This window comes from Mustela putorius, unplaced genomic scaffold (genome assembly GCF_011764305.1).
Source record: "Mustela putorius furo isolate JIRA1106 unplaced genomic scaffold, ASM1176430v1.1 tig00000596_pilon_pilon_pilon, whole genome shotgun sequence".
Lineage (NCBI taxonomy): Eukaryota > Metazoa > Chordata > Mammalia > Carnivora > Mustelidae > Mustela > Mustela putorius.
In genome coordinates this window covers 8,641,592-8,659,052 of record NW_025421428.1, presented here as the reverse complement: position 1 = coordinate 8,659,052, position 17,461 = coordinate 8,641,592, and the positions used below count along the sequence as shown (strand labels likewise).

Sequence of the window (17,461 nt, the reverse complement as noted above, 5' to 3'; positions counted from 1 at the left end):
CTTCCCCATGCTAATATACCACTGAGTCCTTACAATAGTTCCCTAAGGTGGGCAATGTTATACCACCCACTTAGAGTGAGAAAACTAACCCTAGTGAGTGAGGCCCCAGGAGCTTAGGTCACATTCCCAGGAACACACCATCCATAAGAGCATCTTCACTGGCTATGATAGTGCGTCCTTGAGCAAAAGCAGAATCTGAACCCAGCTCAGTCAGCCCCAAATTCTGAACCATTTCTCTATGTTCCTCCCCCAAGAGCTGAATGGCGTTTTATGCTCTGCTGGTACACATACTCCCACCCCCTCATCTGCTCCCTTCTCTTTGCTAAGCACTGAAGGTTTTCAGCTCAATTAACATTAATCCTTCTTCTTTTTCCTTTCCTGTGGGGCAAATGACTTCATACTAGGGTGGTGGACCCTGATATTAAGGACAGCTACTCCTCTTGAATTTTCCTTGATCCTTTCTCACCACCACTCAGCGGTGGTTTTCAGCACCAGGGCCAGTGCCAACCAGGTCTCTGCCCATCCCATGCTTCCAGGTCTTTGGGTTCAGGGTAATAAAGACATATAGGATCAGATACCAGATTCTTGTTGACTGTCTCAGATTAAAGGCTCTTCACTGGGTTCTAAAAGCTGATCTCAGGCATTCAGGCTAACCAGCGGGATGGACTTCCACTTTTCCTAATTCAGGATCCTCCTCCATGAGCAATCTGAGTAAACCTCACGTGCTCTAACTCTGAGACCCATCTATAATTTCTGGAGATTGTACAACAGGCTCTGAGCTGCTACCCAAGCTCAGGATACACAGGGGGCCAAGGATGCACGTCCCAGTCACAGGGCTCCCACACCACCTTAGTCCAGTCTACATGGTTTTATCATCTTCCCAGGACTTCCATAGTTCTGATATCTCCCTTTCCTAGGGTCTAGACACACACCCTCCCCACCAAGGTTCCTGACTCAGACCCAGATGGGGCCCCAACTTTCCTGCTTCAGGAGCCAGAGATTTCAGGAGCCAGAGACCAAAAGACCACCAGTATAAGGCATGAGGAGACTGCTTGAGAAGGTTCTAAGAGAAGCTGAAGGGTTCAGACACTGGCTGCAGCTAAGAGCCTCCCTTAGTCTTTTGCACACAGAAGCAAAATAACAAATAACCTCCCTCGTGTGAGACTGGCTTCAGCATTAGTGAAATTAAGAGTGTCAGTGGGAGGCCCCGGAGCACCCAGCTTCGGGAGGCAGGGGCAGAGGGCCTGCAGAGAGAGCTGGAGGGGATGGCCCAACCACCAATTTCCATACCATCATCTTCCTGGGTTACTCCTTCCTCACTGACCCTTCTCTTACTCCTTCGCTGGCCCTTCCACTGTGCTCTCTACCCTTCACGCTGGTGCTCCCCAGCACTCAAGATCCTCTGCTCACATTATAGAACGTTCCTGGATAATCTGTCCATCTCCTACCACTTCCAGGGCCAGCTATAAAAGGAGGACCCCAAGTCTCTCTCTCTAGACCAATAGGGCATCAGAACCACCTGTGAAAACTGCAACATACAGATGACCAAACTCTGTCCCGCAGACACCACAGAGGATTCTGATGCCCCAAAGACTGAGAACCACTGCTCTAGCCCACACCTCTCCTTGAGCCCAAGACTAGTAGGCCAACTGCCAAATGCTATCCCGCAAGCACCCCAAATTCAGTTGGGCTACTGCCAAACCTGAATTCGCTACCCGTCCTCTACTCATTACCCCTTTCCCATTCCTTATCTCTGTGACTGGCCCAGCCCCTCACATCACTAAAGTGACAAACCCTGAGCATGCCTCCCATCTGCTAAATCTGTGAAGGAGGCCTCTGCCTCAGTTTCACTTGAACCTGCCTCCTCCTCTCCAACCCCACAGCCAGGTTCAGGGATGACATCCCCTCGCTTCATCTCCCACACACCAGTCTCCTCCCACACCAACCATTCTCTACACCAGGATCATAACGAGCAGTGTTTCCCTCCTCCTGTAATTCCAGAATGACTCTCTGCTGGCCACAGGATAACATCTGAACTCCCAAGCGTTATCTCTGAGTCCCTCTGAGTACTGACCCAAAACCACCTCTCCAACCTCGTCTCCCGCAACCTCCTCCTCTCTGTCTTCAAGAGCCTCACACTCCAGCAACACCACACCGGCTCATCATTCCTGAGACGCAGCCTGCTCTCTCCTGCTTCTCTTATTCCTTATAATCTGTTTCCTCTGCTCATGTTCCTCTTCACCTGAGAAACTGAAAATCTCTCCTTAAGATCCCGGGAGTCGGATTTCACCCCACCAGCTTCCATTTCCACTACTCTCCACCCCGGACATAGCACCACCATCATTTACTTACGCCTCTCTGTCATGTCTGCGGACCCCTGAGGGCAAAACCAGCAGTGTCAAGCCCAGTAACATGCTCAGTAGATGTTTACTTCATGAGTGAAAACCACTAATGAGATCAAGAAGCAAAGGAAGCAACCAATCTTTAAAGCAATAAAAATAAAGCCACCTGCTATCCTGGAAACCACGGCAGGTACTGCTTCAATAGCAGACGCGTTGGGTGATAGATGGGCGTTCTGAAAAAGAGTCAGCAAGTAGAGGATGTGTCAGGCAACACCTGCACAGGTCAAGAAAACAGCACCGTGACCACCAACCCACTGGGGTGTGAACACTATGGCATCTCCCTCACACTCAGTGCTCCAAACACACTGGCTTCCTGTTACATCTTGAAATCACCACCATGCCCTTGCCCCAGTGGGGACCGTGACCGTGCAGCTGCCACCTCTTCACCTGGTCAAGTATAACCAGTCTTTCCTCTGGGAAGCCACTCTGGACCTCCCGGCCAATACTGCCCTGTTTACAGCCTCTACATACCCTGTAATCCTTTTCTGTAGCCATTGTCAATGCTGTAATTAATGTTTTCTATACTTGTTTGTTATTGTTTTTGTACTTATTTTTATACTTCTTTAACTTTGCTACTAGATTATGAGCTAAAAGATAGCAAGGACCAGACTCATCTTTTTCCTGTACTGTGGCCTCACACAGACTCAGCAGACCCTGAACAGAACTGGATGGATGGACGGATGGATGGACGGATGGATGGACAGAGAGATGAACTGGAAGACAGGCAGTAACAGGGAATATGACTCCCTTTCATTATTGCGACAGCACTTCCAAATCATCCGACTCTCTTTACGTTGACTCTACTCATGAAAAGCAATCTCAGATTTTAAAACTGAGGCTTTCCATGGGGCTGCCTCTGTCTGTAGAGCATTCAATTCTTAATCTTGGGGTTGCAAGTTGGAGCCCCACATTGAGCACAGAAATTACTTCATAAAAAAAGAAAGAAGAGGATAAAACTATGGTTTTCCTACCGAAGAAAGGATGCATACACACCAGGGATATTCCTGTTTACTTGGAAAGCAGGTGTCACAGCAAACTGACACACTTGGCATTCTGACTTCCTAAATGGTGATTTTTCTATAATACCACGCTGTTCTCCCTGTCCCACAAGGATACTGGCTATACCGATAAAACTAGGTTCTATGTATCTCTCGGCCCTTAAGAAGCCCCCTAAGATCATGAGGAAACTCCCTAAGATCAATACACGTATTGCCAACAGACCAGAAAGGCACTGCCTTTTCTCAGCCAGCCAGCACCACTGGATCCCAGAGCTATAAACTAAGTCAGGCCTCAGTCCCTCTTCCCACACACTCACACTGTTGATTCAACAAAGGACTTTGACACAGAGGTTTTCATCAGAGATAAATGCTTCTATATGGTCATGGTCTATGTGCAAAGTTATATGACCAGCAGGCAGTTGTTTAAAAAGAAAGTGCAAGGTGCACATGGATGGGCTAAAGTTCACAGGTTTTCTGGGTGGGGAATCAGGACACCTGAGTATGAAGCCCTGGCAAAGTCCCCACCCTCAGCTGCAAGGTGGGAAGAGTGGCCTCAACGCCCTCTAACTTTCAGGTCGGACAAGACACTACATCTAACAAGTGCAAAGGCCACAGCAGCGCTCATTGCGAAAGAACCCTGTGGCGGGGACAGCAGAGATCAAGAAATAAGCTAACTGCGGCCAGCCGGCCAGCCACATCTTTTGAAAGAACGAAAGAATGCTATAGATCAGTCATCAAGTAACTTCCAATCTTATCAAAAAGCTTCCCAACAAGAACAAATTCTAATCTTAGTTGTCACCCAATCAGCACATGGTCAGTAACTACTTTAAGTAATTAAGTACTTCAGCCACCTACAAGTAAGAGATCAGGGTTTCCTCCTCTCTAGAATGGAAACCACACCTTAAACCCATCATTTCAAACTGAACTCCTTAAGTTCAGTTATCAGGAAATTAAAATAACTAAAACCAACACAAACCATGTCGAGTGCCTCTTCCAAAGAATCCCTATCCTTATTTCCTTATATCCTCTATGGCTCGTCCACTGTCAGAAACCCCACCCTGAAGCAGACTCTAGGGGGCCTCTGCCTCTCCCACCGCTACGTCTACGTCGTGGGCATCTGTTTACTCTCCCTGAGCTTCCATCTTCTCTGCACTTCAGAGACTGCCCTGCGAGAATCAATATGAGGCAGAAAAAAACAGGTGTCAAGAGACTTTGTTAAGTGTCGAGATATTTTATAATGAAGGGACCTCAGATGCAACAACCTTCCCATTTTCTAGACTCAAATCAGTTACTGGACACTCACCATTTACTTCCTCTGTTCATTCAACAGACATTTATGGGGGACCCACTACATTCCAAGTGCTATTCCAGGCACTAAGGCCCCGATGGTGAGCAAAGGAGCCCCAGCCCACTATCTGACAGGACTGTATTACATTGCACCACAGGAGACACACATCAGCAAGCATATCCTCTTAGACCCTGCAGGCCATGTGGGTGATCTGGTCTTTTTTCTAAGAGAAATCAGAAGCCACTGAAGGGTTTTAAGCAGAAGGAATGACATACATGCTCAGAGCATTCTGGCTGCCTTGTACTAGCCCTGGGTTAGGCCTGGGAGATGGCAAGAACAAATATAGGCTCTTCCTCTAAAAAATTGAGGGGGGAGGGGGAGGGTCACCAGGAAGCCATCATTTGTCACACAGTGTTATTATAATGCTACAGCAGGGTGCCATGGGAGCCTGTGGGGGCACAATCTACAAATGCTAGTGGACTGAAAGTGCCTAGAGGAAAGACAAAACACAGTCACAGAAGGGACACAAAATAAAAAATATCTCAGAAGAGTGAAAGTCACTAATTTCACATAACAAACTTTAGTGCCACAAAAAGAGACAGCATATTCTCCTGAATTTATTAACTTGTTTTCCGTAAATATTTCATTACTCAGAAATGTATCAAAAGCACAGATTTCTCTTGACCTAGTTACCAAGCTTATACAAGAGTGAGTGAGAATCACTGCATTCAACAAACATGAATTTAATTACACTCATTAATCTTCCTTTCATCTCTAATAAGATGATTTTCAAACAAAACTCTGACTGAGGCCAAACATACAAATTTCTTCTGATTACTCAAGTAATTGTCTTAACCTTCAAATAAAATCTTATAATAGAAATATTTAAATCCTAAGGAGGAAAAGTATAATGTTGTATTAGTTCACATTAAAGACCCTCTATTTACATGGAATCACAGAACAAGGAACAGAAAGAACTTGGGAATGCAGCCTTCATTTCCCAGACCAGCCCGAGTCAGGGCCCACCCTCAGGGTTACTCCATCCTCTCCCTCACCAATAGGCAGCTGCTTTTGTGGGAGTCAAAGCTTGCATCTGTAGTCCCAACAAAGGCTGAGTTCTAAATAATCCAATCAAGAAACGGGTAGAGAACATGAACAGACATTTCTGCAAAGAAGATAACCAGATGGCCAACAGACACATGAAAAAGTGCTCCACATCACTCGGCATCATGGAAATACAAGTCAAAACCACAATGTGATACCACCTCACACCAGTCAGAATGGCTAAAATTAACAAGTCAGGAAATGACAGATGCTGGAGAGGATGTGGAGAAAGGGGAACGAACCCTCCTACACTGTGGGTGGGAATGCAAGCTGGTGCAACCACTCTGGAAAACAGCATGGAGGTTCCTCAAATAGAGCTACCCTACGACCCAGCAATCACACTACTGGGTATTTACCCTAAAGATACAAATGTAGTGATCTGAAGGGGCACGTGCACCCAAATGTTTATAGCAGCAATGTCCACAATAGCCAAACTACGGAAAGAACCTAGATGTCCATCAACAGATGAATGGATAAATATATATATACACACACACACACACACACACACAATGGAATACTATGCAGCCATCAAAAGAAATGAAATCTTGCCATCTGCAATGATGTGGATGGAACTAGAGGGTATTATGCTTAGAGAAGTAAGTCAATCAGAGAAAGACAATGACTATATGATCTCCCTGATATGAGAAAGATGAGAGGCAACATGGGGGGTTTGGGGGTAAGAAAAAAAATAAATGAAACAAGATGGAATCGGGAGGGAGAAAAACCATAAGAAACTCTTAATCTCACAAAATAAACTAAGGGTTGTGGGTGGGGGGTGGTTATGGACACTGGGGAAAGTGTGTGCTATGGTGAGTGCTGTGAAGTGTGTAAACCTGGCGATTCACAGACCTGTACCCCTGGGGCTAATAATACCTTATATGTTAATAAAAATTAAAAAAAAAAAAAGGCTGAGTTCTGCCTGCCACCTGGGGGTTCCTACTAGCCACTGCCACCAAGGACATCTGAGTTTTAATATACTCCTTGTGCAATAACTCACATAAACTTTCATGGACAACTGACAGCCCCCCCAAACATCTATAGGCCCTCTAACAATGGCTGAAGAGAACATTATTCCAGCTCACAATTCCTGGGTTTTCATGTATAAACCCTATGCTAAGACCCATTCTGCATCAACTCCTTTAAGCCTTTCAGGAATCATGGAGGTAAGTACCATCACACTTCCTGTATCAATAAGGAAACAGAGGAGTGGTCACTTGCCCAAAGGCAGGAGAGGTGAGTGGTAGAGTCAGGACCCAGACCTGCACTGGCCTGACTCCAGAGTCTTTAAGCTCTGTGCTATCACTCTGATGTCAGGAGATAAATCTCCTGTAAAGAATATAAAGAACTAAAACTCTGTAGAAATACCGTGGGATGATTTGCCATTCTGGGTCTTCATGGCCTCGGCTCTCCTCCATAAGTGCACATGAAATAAGCCTGGCTTGTGCCTCCTCTTGGGGAAAAGTCGTGGAATTGATCAGTGCAGGCGACCCAAAGAATAAAAGGTGCTCACAATGGTGCAGGGTGGGAAACTACCTTTGAGAAGAGCTCATGTGCAAAAGGAGGAGGAAACACGTGTGGACAAACCCATAGCTTGCAGCCAACAGGGCTTATGAGGGGTGTCCCTAGAACTCCTTGAACATTTTGTGACTTCAGAGCTGGTTTCTCGGGTACCGTGACCATCACCTTCACCACCCCACTAGCACCATTACCATCACACTAGAACCCAGAGAAAACAGATGGAGAGGTGCTTCTCAGTGCTCCCTAAGAACCGCGGCTAAGAGCCACGAGCAGACTGTAAGCATCAACTCTCTGTCAGGCCCCACGCTAAACATCCCACTGCATCATTTCACTGAATCTTCAGTAAACCAGTACACCAAGATTCACAGAGAGGCAGACACCTGTCCAAGGCCTTGTGTATGGAAGAACCGGAATCTGAGCCCAGGTCTGCCTGGCTCCAGAGCATGAATCTGCTTGGCCATTTCATTCAAGGTCTTCTGTCATAGTCAGTCGCCTTCTGGTCACCTTCCGATTGCATGTGGTTCTTCCCCCAACCATGAGCTCCTCAAAGGCAGGGACAGAACTCCTTCATCTCCATATGCCAAGTATCCAGCAAAGGGTTTAGTGCAAAGCAGAAACTCAGCAAGGCTGGTGAGTGATTACCCACATAAAGGAGGTAAAACCCCCTCTCCTTTTAAGAAAGTGGCCCTAAAAATGCCCCAGGATGCCCCTCACAGAACCCAACCCAACCAACTGCCCACTACCCCTGGTCAAAATCCACAGACCACCTACTCAGCTCCCGTGAGCCTGTTCCTCAACAACCCCACTGCAAGGGAAGGATGAGCAGCCATTCTTCTGAGGAAAGGCAAGGCGGGCTTCAGCAAGTGTGAGCAGTTCATTTTTAGAGTCATGCTTTTTTCTGCTTCCCCCTCTTGTCCTGGAGCCTCTGGAGAAATATTTCTTTTCTCTCCCATCTCCCAAGACTTTTTGGACAAGTATCACCAGCCATACCCAAAGCCTATAGCTAGTGTATGGCACAAAACACACCTGTCTCAGAGTCAGCACGCAAATACTTGGAAAGTGAAGGAACAGAGCCCAGAGACTGGGTTTCACCAGAGACCTGACAGCTTATCAGTAAGAGCTTGCCAACATTCGGCAGCCGTGATGGAGAGGAGGCCCATCACAATGGCCAAAAAGAACATACCCTGAAGTCTTAGAGGCAAAGGAAGTAGGAGAGTTTCCCTGTGCAGGGAGCAGCCACAGACATAAAGCAATTCGTGCCATAACACAATGCACACTCCGATCAAGGCAGGCACACAATGAAAGTCAAGGGAACACAAACAGGAGTGGTCACTTGTGCCGAAAAGAACAGAGCAGGTTTCACAAAGGAGGGGATATTTGAGGGATATTTGAGCTGGGAAGCCATTCCCAAATCACCCAAGGAGAAGTCGTTGCTTCCAGCCTGAGTGACCCCCATACTGCTCACCACCTCAACATCGGGCCCAACATACCGTGCTACAATCAGTGGCTTGTGTGCCTGTCTCCCTGCACAGTATGTGGGCATCTCAAGGGCAAGGACTTTGGGCATTGTCCACGGCTCACCCTCAACTGCCCAGTAAATACCTCCTGACAAAGAATAGAAGAGTTTCCATCCGGTTTTTAACAACACACCAGCTACCCCTTCCTGAGCATCTACTACAAGCTGCTATAGCTTCGAGTACTTGGTATGCATGACCTCATCTCCTCCACACAAAAACCCCAAAAGGCAGACTTTATCAACATCATCCATTTTGCAGATAAGGAAAGTAAAATTCAGAGAGATTAGAGACACTGTCCCAAGTCGTGCAACCAGTAAGTAACAGCTGAACTTTGAGTCAAGGGCTGAATGGAAAATCAGTTTTCAATCACTAGTAAACAAATCCCTTTTCCTTTCTCTTTCTGTCATGGGCCTTGCATCCAGATACGTGGATTGCCTGTAATCTATTGTTCAATGGGACCAAAGCCATTTGTTTCCCAGAAAAGAAAAAGGGACGTCCCTTACTACTCTTCTCAACAACGACTGCTCACCAGTACTGAGTAAACATCACGGTGGGGCGCAGTGGGGGGCGTAAGGAAAGAACTGCTTACAACATCAATCAAAAACATTTATTAAGAAGGAACTGTACGTACCAATTGGAACATTTTCCAATGTTGAAACAATTTCCAAAACAGATCAAGTGACTAGACTAAGGAAAAAGAGTATGTACAGACACTATTCTTTGTGTAAGAGAAAGAATATATAACAAACAAGAAAATGGTAATAGTAGTTGCCCCTGGGGAAAAGGACTGGCAGCTTGAGGCAAGAAAGACCCTTTTTACAATTTGCTCCCCTCTGGACTACTTGCCTTTCAAAAGAGAATCCATGTGTGATTTTTTGTTGTTTTTTTTTTTTTACTTCTTAAAAAATTTTAAATTAAAAACACCATTCAAAGACATGACTTTTTGCCAAGCCTCTCTCATATGCTCACATACATATAACAGCAACCATGAAAGTATGTATGCTTATGAACAAAAACTGGATGAACTTAATCTGTGGTAAGATAGGACTGTGAAACAGCTTTTGTCTTCTGTGCTGAGGTTCACCAGTTTCAATAAAATGCTGCAATATGTTTTGGCAAATAAATCAATAGAATTTTGAAGACAGAGATACAACATACATAGAAGCATCAGGGACAATCTGCCATACCTTCTTCCTAAACTCCTTTATCTGTTCCTTCAACAACCATTTAATGAGCACCTACTGTGTACTAGGCAAAGTGCTAGACAGATTTTTTTTTTTTTAAGAGAACTAAACAGGTCATTAATTTCTTCCCTCCTGCCTTTCAGGAAAATATGGACAGCATACTAATGAGAAGAATGTCAGAGCAAGGACCACCCTTGATGTTCGTAGTCTAACACCGTCCTCATTCAACCTAGAAAATGGAGAACTGGGGAAGGGATTTGTTCAAGGTCATATAAGAAGTGAAGGCCTCAGAATTACCAGTCCTGCTCTCCCTACATGCTTCATGCTGTTCAGTGGTGTTGAAAGATGAGCATACAGGGAGAGGAGAAATGTACCCTAACACTCAGTGCCTGATAACAGGTGCTTTCACATAACCTGGGTCATTTATTCTTCATAACCTCTCAAGGTGGGCATGATTATCCTTGCTTCACAAATAAGGAAAAAAACTTCGAGAAGCTGAGAAACTGGTGCATAAGACTTCCAACACAGACCTGTCTGACTTGCAAGCCTGAGCCTTTGCCCTCCTTACTGAATAGGAAAATCGATTTTAAAAGGTAGCCTGGGGAATTTGGGGGTGGGGGGGACGGCCTGCCTGGGTGGCTCAGTCAGTTGAGTGTCCACCTCTCGATTTCAGCTGAGGTCATGATCTCAGGGTCCTGAGCTTTAGCCCCACCTCAGGCTCAGCGTGGAGTCTGCTTGAGAATCTCTCTCTCCCTCTGCCCCTCCCTGCCCTCATACTCTCTCTCTCTCAAATAAATAAATAAATCTTTAAAAAATTAAAAAATAAAAAGGTAAACTGGGGCCGGATCACAGAAAGCCTTGGTTTTAATATTTTCCATTAATTAAGTTTCTCTCTCAACCCTGGATGTTGTCACTCTAATAATAACAATCAAAAAGCTGACCCCCTCATTATTCAATGCATGTTCTAACTTCTGTGTGCCACCAAGTTTGGGTTTTCCTTTGAACCCACAGATGGTTATCCAGAGGGCAGCAATCTCTGAGAACCGTTTACACAGTTTCTGCTAGGACAGAAAGGGACATCCCACATATTGCTTCTAGACCCTCTGGGTGCCTGCCGTATAAACACATCCCATGATGATTCCATCCCATGATGCCACTGGGTCACCGCCACACCAGCTGAGGGGCAGTGACAGAGGTCAGCCCCATGGTGGTTGGCCTCTAAAAGTTTCATAGCTTCTAAAGTAAAGAAAAATGCAAGCCGGTGGTAGGAGAAGCCTCCTCCTGCCTTGTCTCAGTCCATGCAATGCAGGTAGGAGAAATGACAGTTTGGAGTGGTCAAACTGCCAGTCAATAGAGGTACTGTGTGCCAAAAGGTCACACACATGGGTACAGGACATCTTCAGGATAGGAGAGAGCCCTCTCAGCTTGATTTCTTCTTCCTGCCCCTGCAGGAAGCTAGTGAAATTCTCACATTCCCTTCTTTTTCATGTCTTCTTCTGGAATGTGGTAAAATCAGAGTTCCTACTTGGATGGGGAGGGGAAATTCCATAAGGCTCAAACCTAAGTGTTATGGTCCAGTTCAGAGTCCTCAATGGGGTTGGGGTCTAAAGGTCAGCAAACAAATGTTCCTCACTTTCCACCTGCCATTGCTCCCTGCCACAGCTCCCTCAGAGGTCTTGATCCAAGTCAGATCCGAGACTGTCTCTTGGGGACATTCTGCCACAAACCTCATCCCAAACTCAAATAAGAAAACGGTCTGCTAATTAGAAATACCCCAAATCCAACCCCCCCTTTAAAACCTCAGTCCCGGGTGCCTGGGTGGCTCAGTGGGTTAAAGCCTCTGCCTTCGGCTCAGGTCATGATCCCAGAGTCCTGGGATCGAGCCCCATATCAGGCTCTCTATTCTGCAGGGAGCCTGCTTTCTCCTCTCTCTCTGCCTGCCTCTCTGCCTACTTGTGATCTCTGTCAAATAAATAAATAAAAATCTTTTAAAAAAAATAAAAAAATAAAACCCTCAGTCCCTGAATCCAGCATCCCCACTGGCAAAGAGGAAGGAGGCTCATAACTTTACCCCAGCACTTGCTGGGTAAGCATTTTTCCATCCTATCCTCACAGGGCCCCTGGGAGGCACACAAGGCAGGTAGCACGATGGTCCATGCTCAGATGCTCCTTTTGCAAAGGAAAACACAAAGCTTGGAGAGTTGAAAGACTCTCTTGGGGTTACACAGAGGCAAAAGCTTCTGAGCCCTCATTTCTGTTCTTCCCCCTCACCAGGCTGCCATGTCAGTCTTTTGGAAACTGCCATTACTAAGATCTGCAGCAGCATCTGGTACCAGGACCCTTCAAGCTTCGCACTAACTACTCTTCCAGCAAGCAACATTTCTCAACCACATTTCTAATCATCCAAAGAATGCCAGCCGCCGACCCCAATCAAGTCATGCCCCCAGCAACAGCAACAGGGAAAGCCCCAGAGACATGAAAAACGACGCGCCCCACTTTAAGGCACAGCGAGGCAGAGAAGCCACCAGCCTAATAACCGGGGCGGCAGAGACCCAAGTTAGCCTCAGGAGAGGCACAGGCAGGCCTGGCCGGCACCTCTGGCCCAGCAGCAACCCTCGAAGCCTCCAGAATCTTCAGAGAGCCCAAAGCTCCTGTGCCCACCCCCAAAAACCCCTAGACAACGGAGAGGGCTGCGTTCCCTTCTCCAGGGACCACTCACCCTCCGTCCGATCCACACCTGGGGCACCGCTTCCGGACCTGCAACCACTCGGGGCCCCGCCCCCCGCCCCTGCAGGTCTCCCTGGCCCCGCCCTTTGCACCTGTGGTTTCCTCAGGCCGGGGCTCTCCAGAAGCTCCGGCCTCACCTGGCAGCCCCCTCCCACTGCCAAATCCGTGGTCCCACCTGGCCCCACCCCCACACCTGCAGCCTCCTCTGCCCCGCCCAACTGCCTCCACCAGTCCCGCCCCCCCACACCTGCGGCCTGTCTCCACCTCCACCCCCACACTCGCTGCCCTTCCTACCCACCCGTCACAGGACCAGCCCACCTAAGGCAACCTCGGCCCGGCCCCCCGCGACCCTGAACCCGCCCGACACCACCCCTGCCCCTCTGGCCCCGCCTCCCTCCCCGAGGCCCCTCCCCGGCCCAGCGGTCCCTCCGGGTCCCGCCCCCCGCACCTGCAGCTCCCTGCGGCCCGGCCCTCAGGGCCCCGCCCCGCCCCGCCCCGCCCCGCCCCGCGGGCCGCTCCTCTCACCGCCCGCTCTCGCCGCCGCCGCCGCAGTCCCGGCCGGTCACCTTGACGCGGGCCGCAGTGGCTGCCGCCGCCTCCTCATGGCCCTGGGAGCGGCCCAGGCGGCAGCGGCGCCTTCGCTCGGAGGCCGGGGCCGGGCCGAGCCGGGCCGGGGCCGGGCCGGGCGCAGCTGGAGCGCGGGCCGACGCGGGAGCGGAGCCGGTGCCCAGCCGCAGTAGGACCGTCCGCTCCTGGGCCTGAGCGGCAGGCCGCGCAGCCAATGCGCGTGCGGCGCCGGACCAGTCCACCCAACCAGCTCGTCGCAGAGGCGGAGACACGCAAATCGGCCGGCTGGGCGCGCCAGTGCGCAGCCGCTGCAGCTTCGGTCCTCGCTGGTCCGGGCCTCCTCTCTAGCCTGCGGACGCCCTCTCAGCCTGTAAGGATGCTCCGCGGACGGCACACCCCTCTCAGCGCGCCGCCACGCCCATCTCCTTCCTAGAAATACCAGTGCATCTTATTCCCAGTACATCCAGGCCTCTTGCAATTTCTCCTTGAGAACCCTACCTAGGATTCACCGTTTTGAACAAAAAATGGTTTTGTGAAAGACATCACCTTAATGTTCTTTCTTTACAACTCAGAGGCAGGCACAGAACAGAGAACGTCAGAGCCAGAAGACACCTCAGAGAGCCTGGGGTCCTACCCATTTACTTTACAGCTGGGCAAAATCAGGCCCCACGAGGTGAAGGGACTTGCCCAAGGCCACACAAGTGCCAAGCGGGGGAAATGAGTCTGCCTCTAGCCCCCCTGCTCCCACATCCCTTACTCCGCCAGGCACAACGAGGTAGGCAGGGAGGTGAAGTTATTTGCTTCCGGTCGCAGAGCTGTACAAGACAATCTGTGAAACCGTGGAAGTCCAGAAGCACAGTGGGGACCCCCTCCGTCCTCCCTTGCTCGGATTGATTCTTGAGCACGCAGACATGGAGAAGGTCATTTTGGCAATTTTCACATTCATTTGGAATCACCATCAGAGTATGGAAAGACTTGGTTCCTGTTTCCCAAAGCTTATGGAGGAAAAAGGAGAAACAATCAAAAAGAAAGAAAAGTCAGTGGAAATTAAATCATTTCTAAGTCTTCAAGGGTCTCTGAGGGAAATTTCTGCCATTTTGCACGAAGAAAATGATAATCATCAAAGAAGATACTTTATTTTACTTCAGGAGAGCAAAAAGACAGTGCGCAGTGCAATGGTTCTGCTCAAAGCCTCTAGATTCAGAAAGGCATAGGGTTGTGGTTGAATGCAAAAGCTGGGGGCGCCTGGATGGCTCAGTCATTAAGCGGCTGACTTTGGCTCAGGTCCTGATCCCAGGGTCCTGGGATTGAGCCCCTACATCAGGCTCTCTGCTCAGCGGGAAGTCCGCTTCTCCCTCTCCCACTCCCCCACCCCATTGTGTTCCCTCTCTTGCTTTGTCTCTCTGTGTCAAATAAATAAAATAAAATGTTTTTTTTAATAAATTAAAAAAAAAAAAAGAAACCTGGAGAGACAGACTTACCTGAGTCCAAACTCTGGTTCTGCCACCAGCTAGCTGTGTGCAGGCAAGCAAGTTACTTAATGTCTCTGTGACTCAGTTTCTTTGTTGAAAACTGAGTATGGTGAAAATCAGAAAAGCCATTAGGAGAATTAAATGAGATGCTATGTGGAAGAACACCTGGTACCTAAGAGGAGCTCAGTAAACATTAGTTATTTTTCTTTCTACCTCTGTGGTATAGAGCAAGCACAGAAGGCATTTAGGACAGTGTTTGCAATATACACTTTCTAAATGGCATTTATTATTTTTATTATGCTTGCTCATAGATTCTAAGTTTTCTTCAGTGAACATAATCTTTGCAATACACCAAAAAGTTATTGTAAACCCAATTGTGAAATGAGAAGAAGATCTGAAGAGATAGTTCCCCAAGAAGATATACAAATGGCTAATGCGCATGTGGAAAAGTTCCACACTATCATCTGCCATCAGGGAAATGCAAATCAAAACTCCAATGAGGGGCGCCTGGGTGGCTCAGTTGGTTAAGCAATGGTCTTCGGCTCCGGTCGTGGTCCCAGAGTCCCGGGATTGAGTCCCACATGCAACTCCCGGCTCCATGGGGTGTCTGCTTCTCCCTCTGACCTTCTCCCCTCTCATGCTCTCTCTCACTGTCTCTCTCTCAAATAAATAAAATTAAAATCTTTTTAAAAATTCCAATGAGATACCACTTCAAACCCATTAGGATGGCTAAAACAAATAAGATGGACAATAATAAAGGCTGGTGAGGAGTGGAGAAATTGGAACTCTCATACCCTGCTCGTAAGAATGCAAAATGGTGCAGCCACTTTGGAAAACAGCCTGGCCGTAGCTTAAAGGGTTAAACTTGGAGTTACCATATGACCCAGCAATTCCACTCTCAGATATATACCCAAAAGAAAACATACGTCCATACTCTTGTCCATAAATATTCATAACAGCATTATTCATAATATCTAAGAAGTGGAAATAACATAATGTCCATCAACAGATGAATGGATAACTAAAATGGGGCATATCCATATAAGGGAATATAAAAAGAAATGAAGTTATGATACATGCTACAACAAGGATGAACCATGACAATATGCTGAATGAAAGAAGTCAGATCACATCTGATTCCACTTATGTGAAATGTCCAGAGCAGGCAAATCTATAGAGACAGAGAGTAGATTAGTGGTTTCTAGGGCTGGGGGGAAGGAAGAATAGGGGGTAATGGCTAATGGCTAAGGCACAGGAGCTTCTTTTTAAGATGACGAAGATGTTCTAAAATCGATTGTGGGGATGGTTGTACAACTCCATGAATATACCAAAAGCCATTGCATTGTACACTTTTCATGGATGAGATATATAGTATATGAATTAAATATTTTTTAATTTATTATTATTTTTATTATGTTATGTTAGTCACCATACAGTATGTCAGTAGTTTTTGATGTAGTGTTCCATGATTCACTGTTTACATATAACACCCAGTGGTCCATGCCGTATGTGCTCTCCTTAATATCCCTCACTGGGCTAACCCATCCCTCGACCCCCATCCCCTCTCAGACCCTCAGTTTGTTTCTCGGAGTCCACAGTCTCTCATGGTTTGTCTCCCCCTCTGATTCCCTGCCTTCATTTTTTCCTTTCCTTCTCCTAATGTCCTCCTTGCTATTCCTTATGTTCCACAAGTAAGTGAAACCATATATCTTAATAAAGCTGTTTTTAAAAAAGTTATGATGGGGTGCCTGGATGGCTTAATCACTTGAGCATCCAACTCTTGATTTCAGCTCAGGTCATGATATCAGGGTCATGAGATCGAGGCACACATCAGGCTCCAAGATCAGCAGGGAGTCTGTTTGAGATTCTCTCTCTCTCTCTCCTTTTCCCTCTGCACCCCCCCCCTCATTAAAAATAAATAAATCTTTAGGGACGCCTGGGTGGCTCAGCTGGTTAAGCGGCTGCCTTTGGCTCAGGTCATGATCCCAGCGTCCTGGGATCGAGTCCCGCATTGGACCCCTTGCTCAGCAGGGAGCCTGCTTCTCCCTCTGCCTCTACCTGCCACTCTGCCTGCCTGTGCTCGCTCTCTCTCTCTCTCTCTCTCTCTCCTTTTCCTTCTGCACCCCCTCTCTGACAAATAAATAAATAAAATCTTAAAAATAAACAAATAAATCTTTAAAAAATAAAAATTTAAAAATTCAGTTATCATGAAGTCTGATCAATCATGTCCCTCCCATGCTCAAACAGAATGTAACAGAATACGAGAGGATCTAAGCTGCAGCCAGTAGATTTGGATTGCCTACCATCAACGTGGGATACACTGGTGAGGTGCTCTCATCATCTCATGTATTTGAGTCACTCTCAAAGAGGGAAAGGAACTTTTGAACCACAGGAGAAAAGGAAGGTTAAAGAAGTCATCAAGTGGCAATCTCCTGGGCCAGTGCCTCTGTCTTGACTTGTACTTCGCGGAGAGTTAAGCTTTAGGATGGTTCAAAGAGCTGTTTTCATTAGAGATGCTAGTCAATAGGGAAGCTGTGATATACAGACTCTAGAATGGCCCCCACATCCTGTACCTCCTGATGTCCTTGGCCTTCATGATCCCCTTTCCTGCGTGCAGGGAGGATCTGACTTGTTTCTAACCAGTAGAATAAAGCAAGGTTTTTAGGATGTATGTGATTATG

The 17,461-nt window shown here is 47.4% G+C and overlaps 1 protein-coding gene across 8 annotated transcripts in view; it reads right to left on the bottom strand.

Moving 5' to 3' along the window:
- The window catches only part of RALGPS1 (Ral GEF with PH domain and SH3 binding motif 1), a 270,593-nt gene extending 257,084 nt beyond the window's left edge, over positions 1 to 13,509 (bottom strand). For 4 of the 8 annotated variants that reach the window (XM_045082426.1, XM_045082430.1, XM_045082433.1 and 1 more), the window contains exon 1: positions 13,267 to 13,509. The gene's annotated coding sequence lies outside the window, so the exon portion shown is untranslated. Of the gene's footprint in view, positions 1 to 2,508; positions 2,576 to 12,733; positions 12,894 to 13,266 lie in introns of those variants that run through there. The other 4 variants (XM_045082431.1, XM_045082432.1, XM_045082428.1 and 1 more) reach the window with 3 other exon arrangements.
- Positions 13,510 to 17,461: the final 3,952 nt, after the last annotated feature.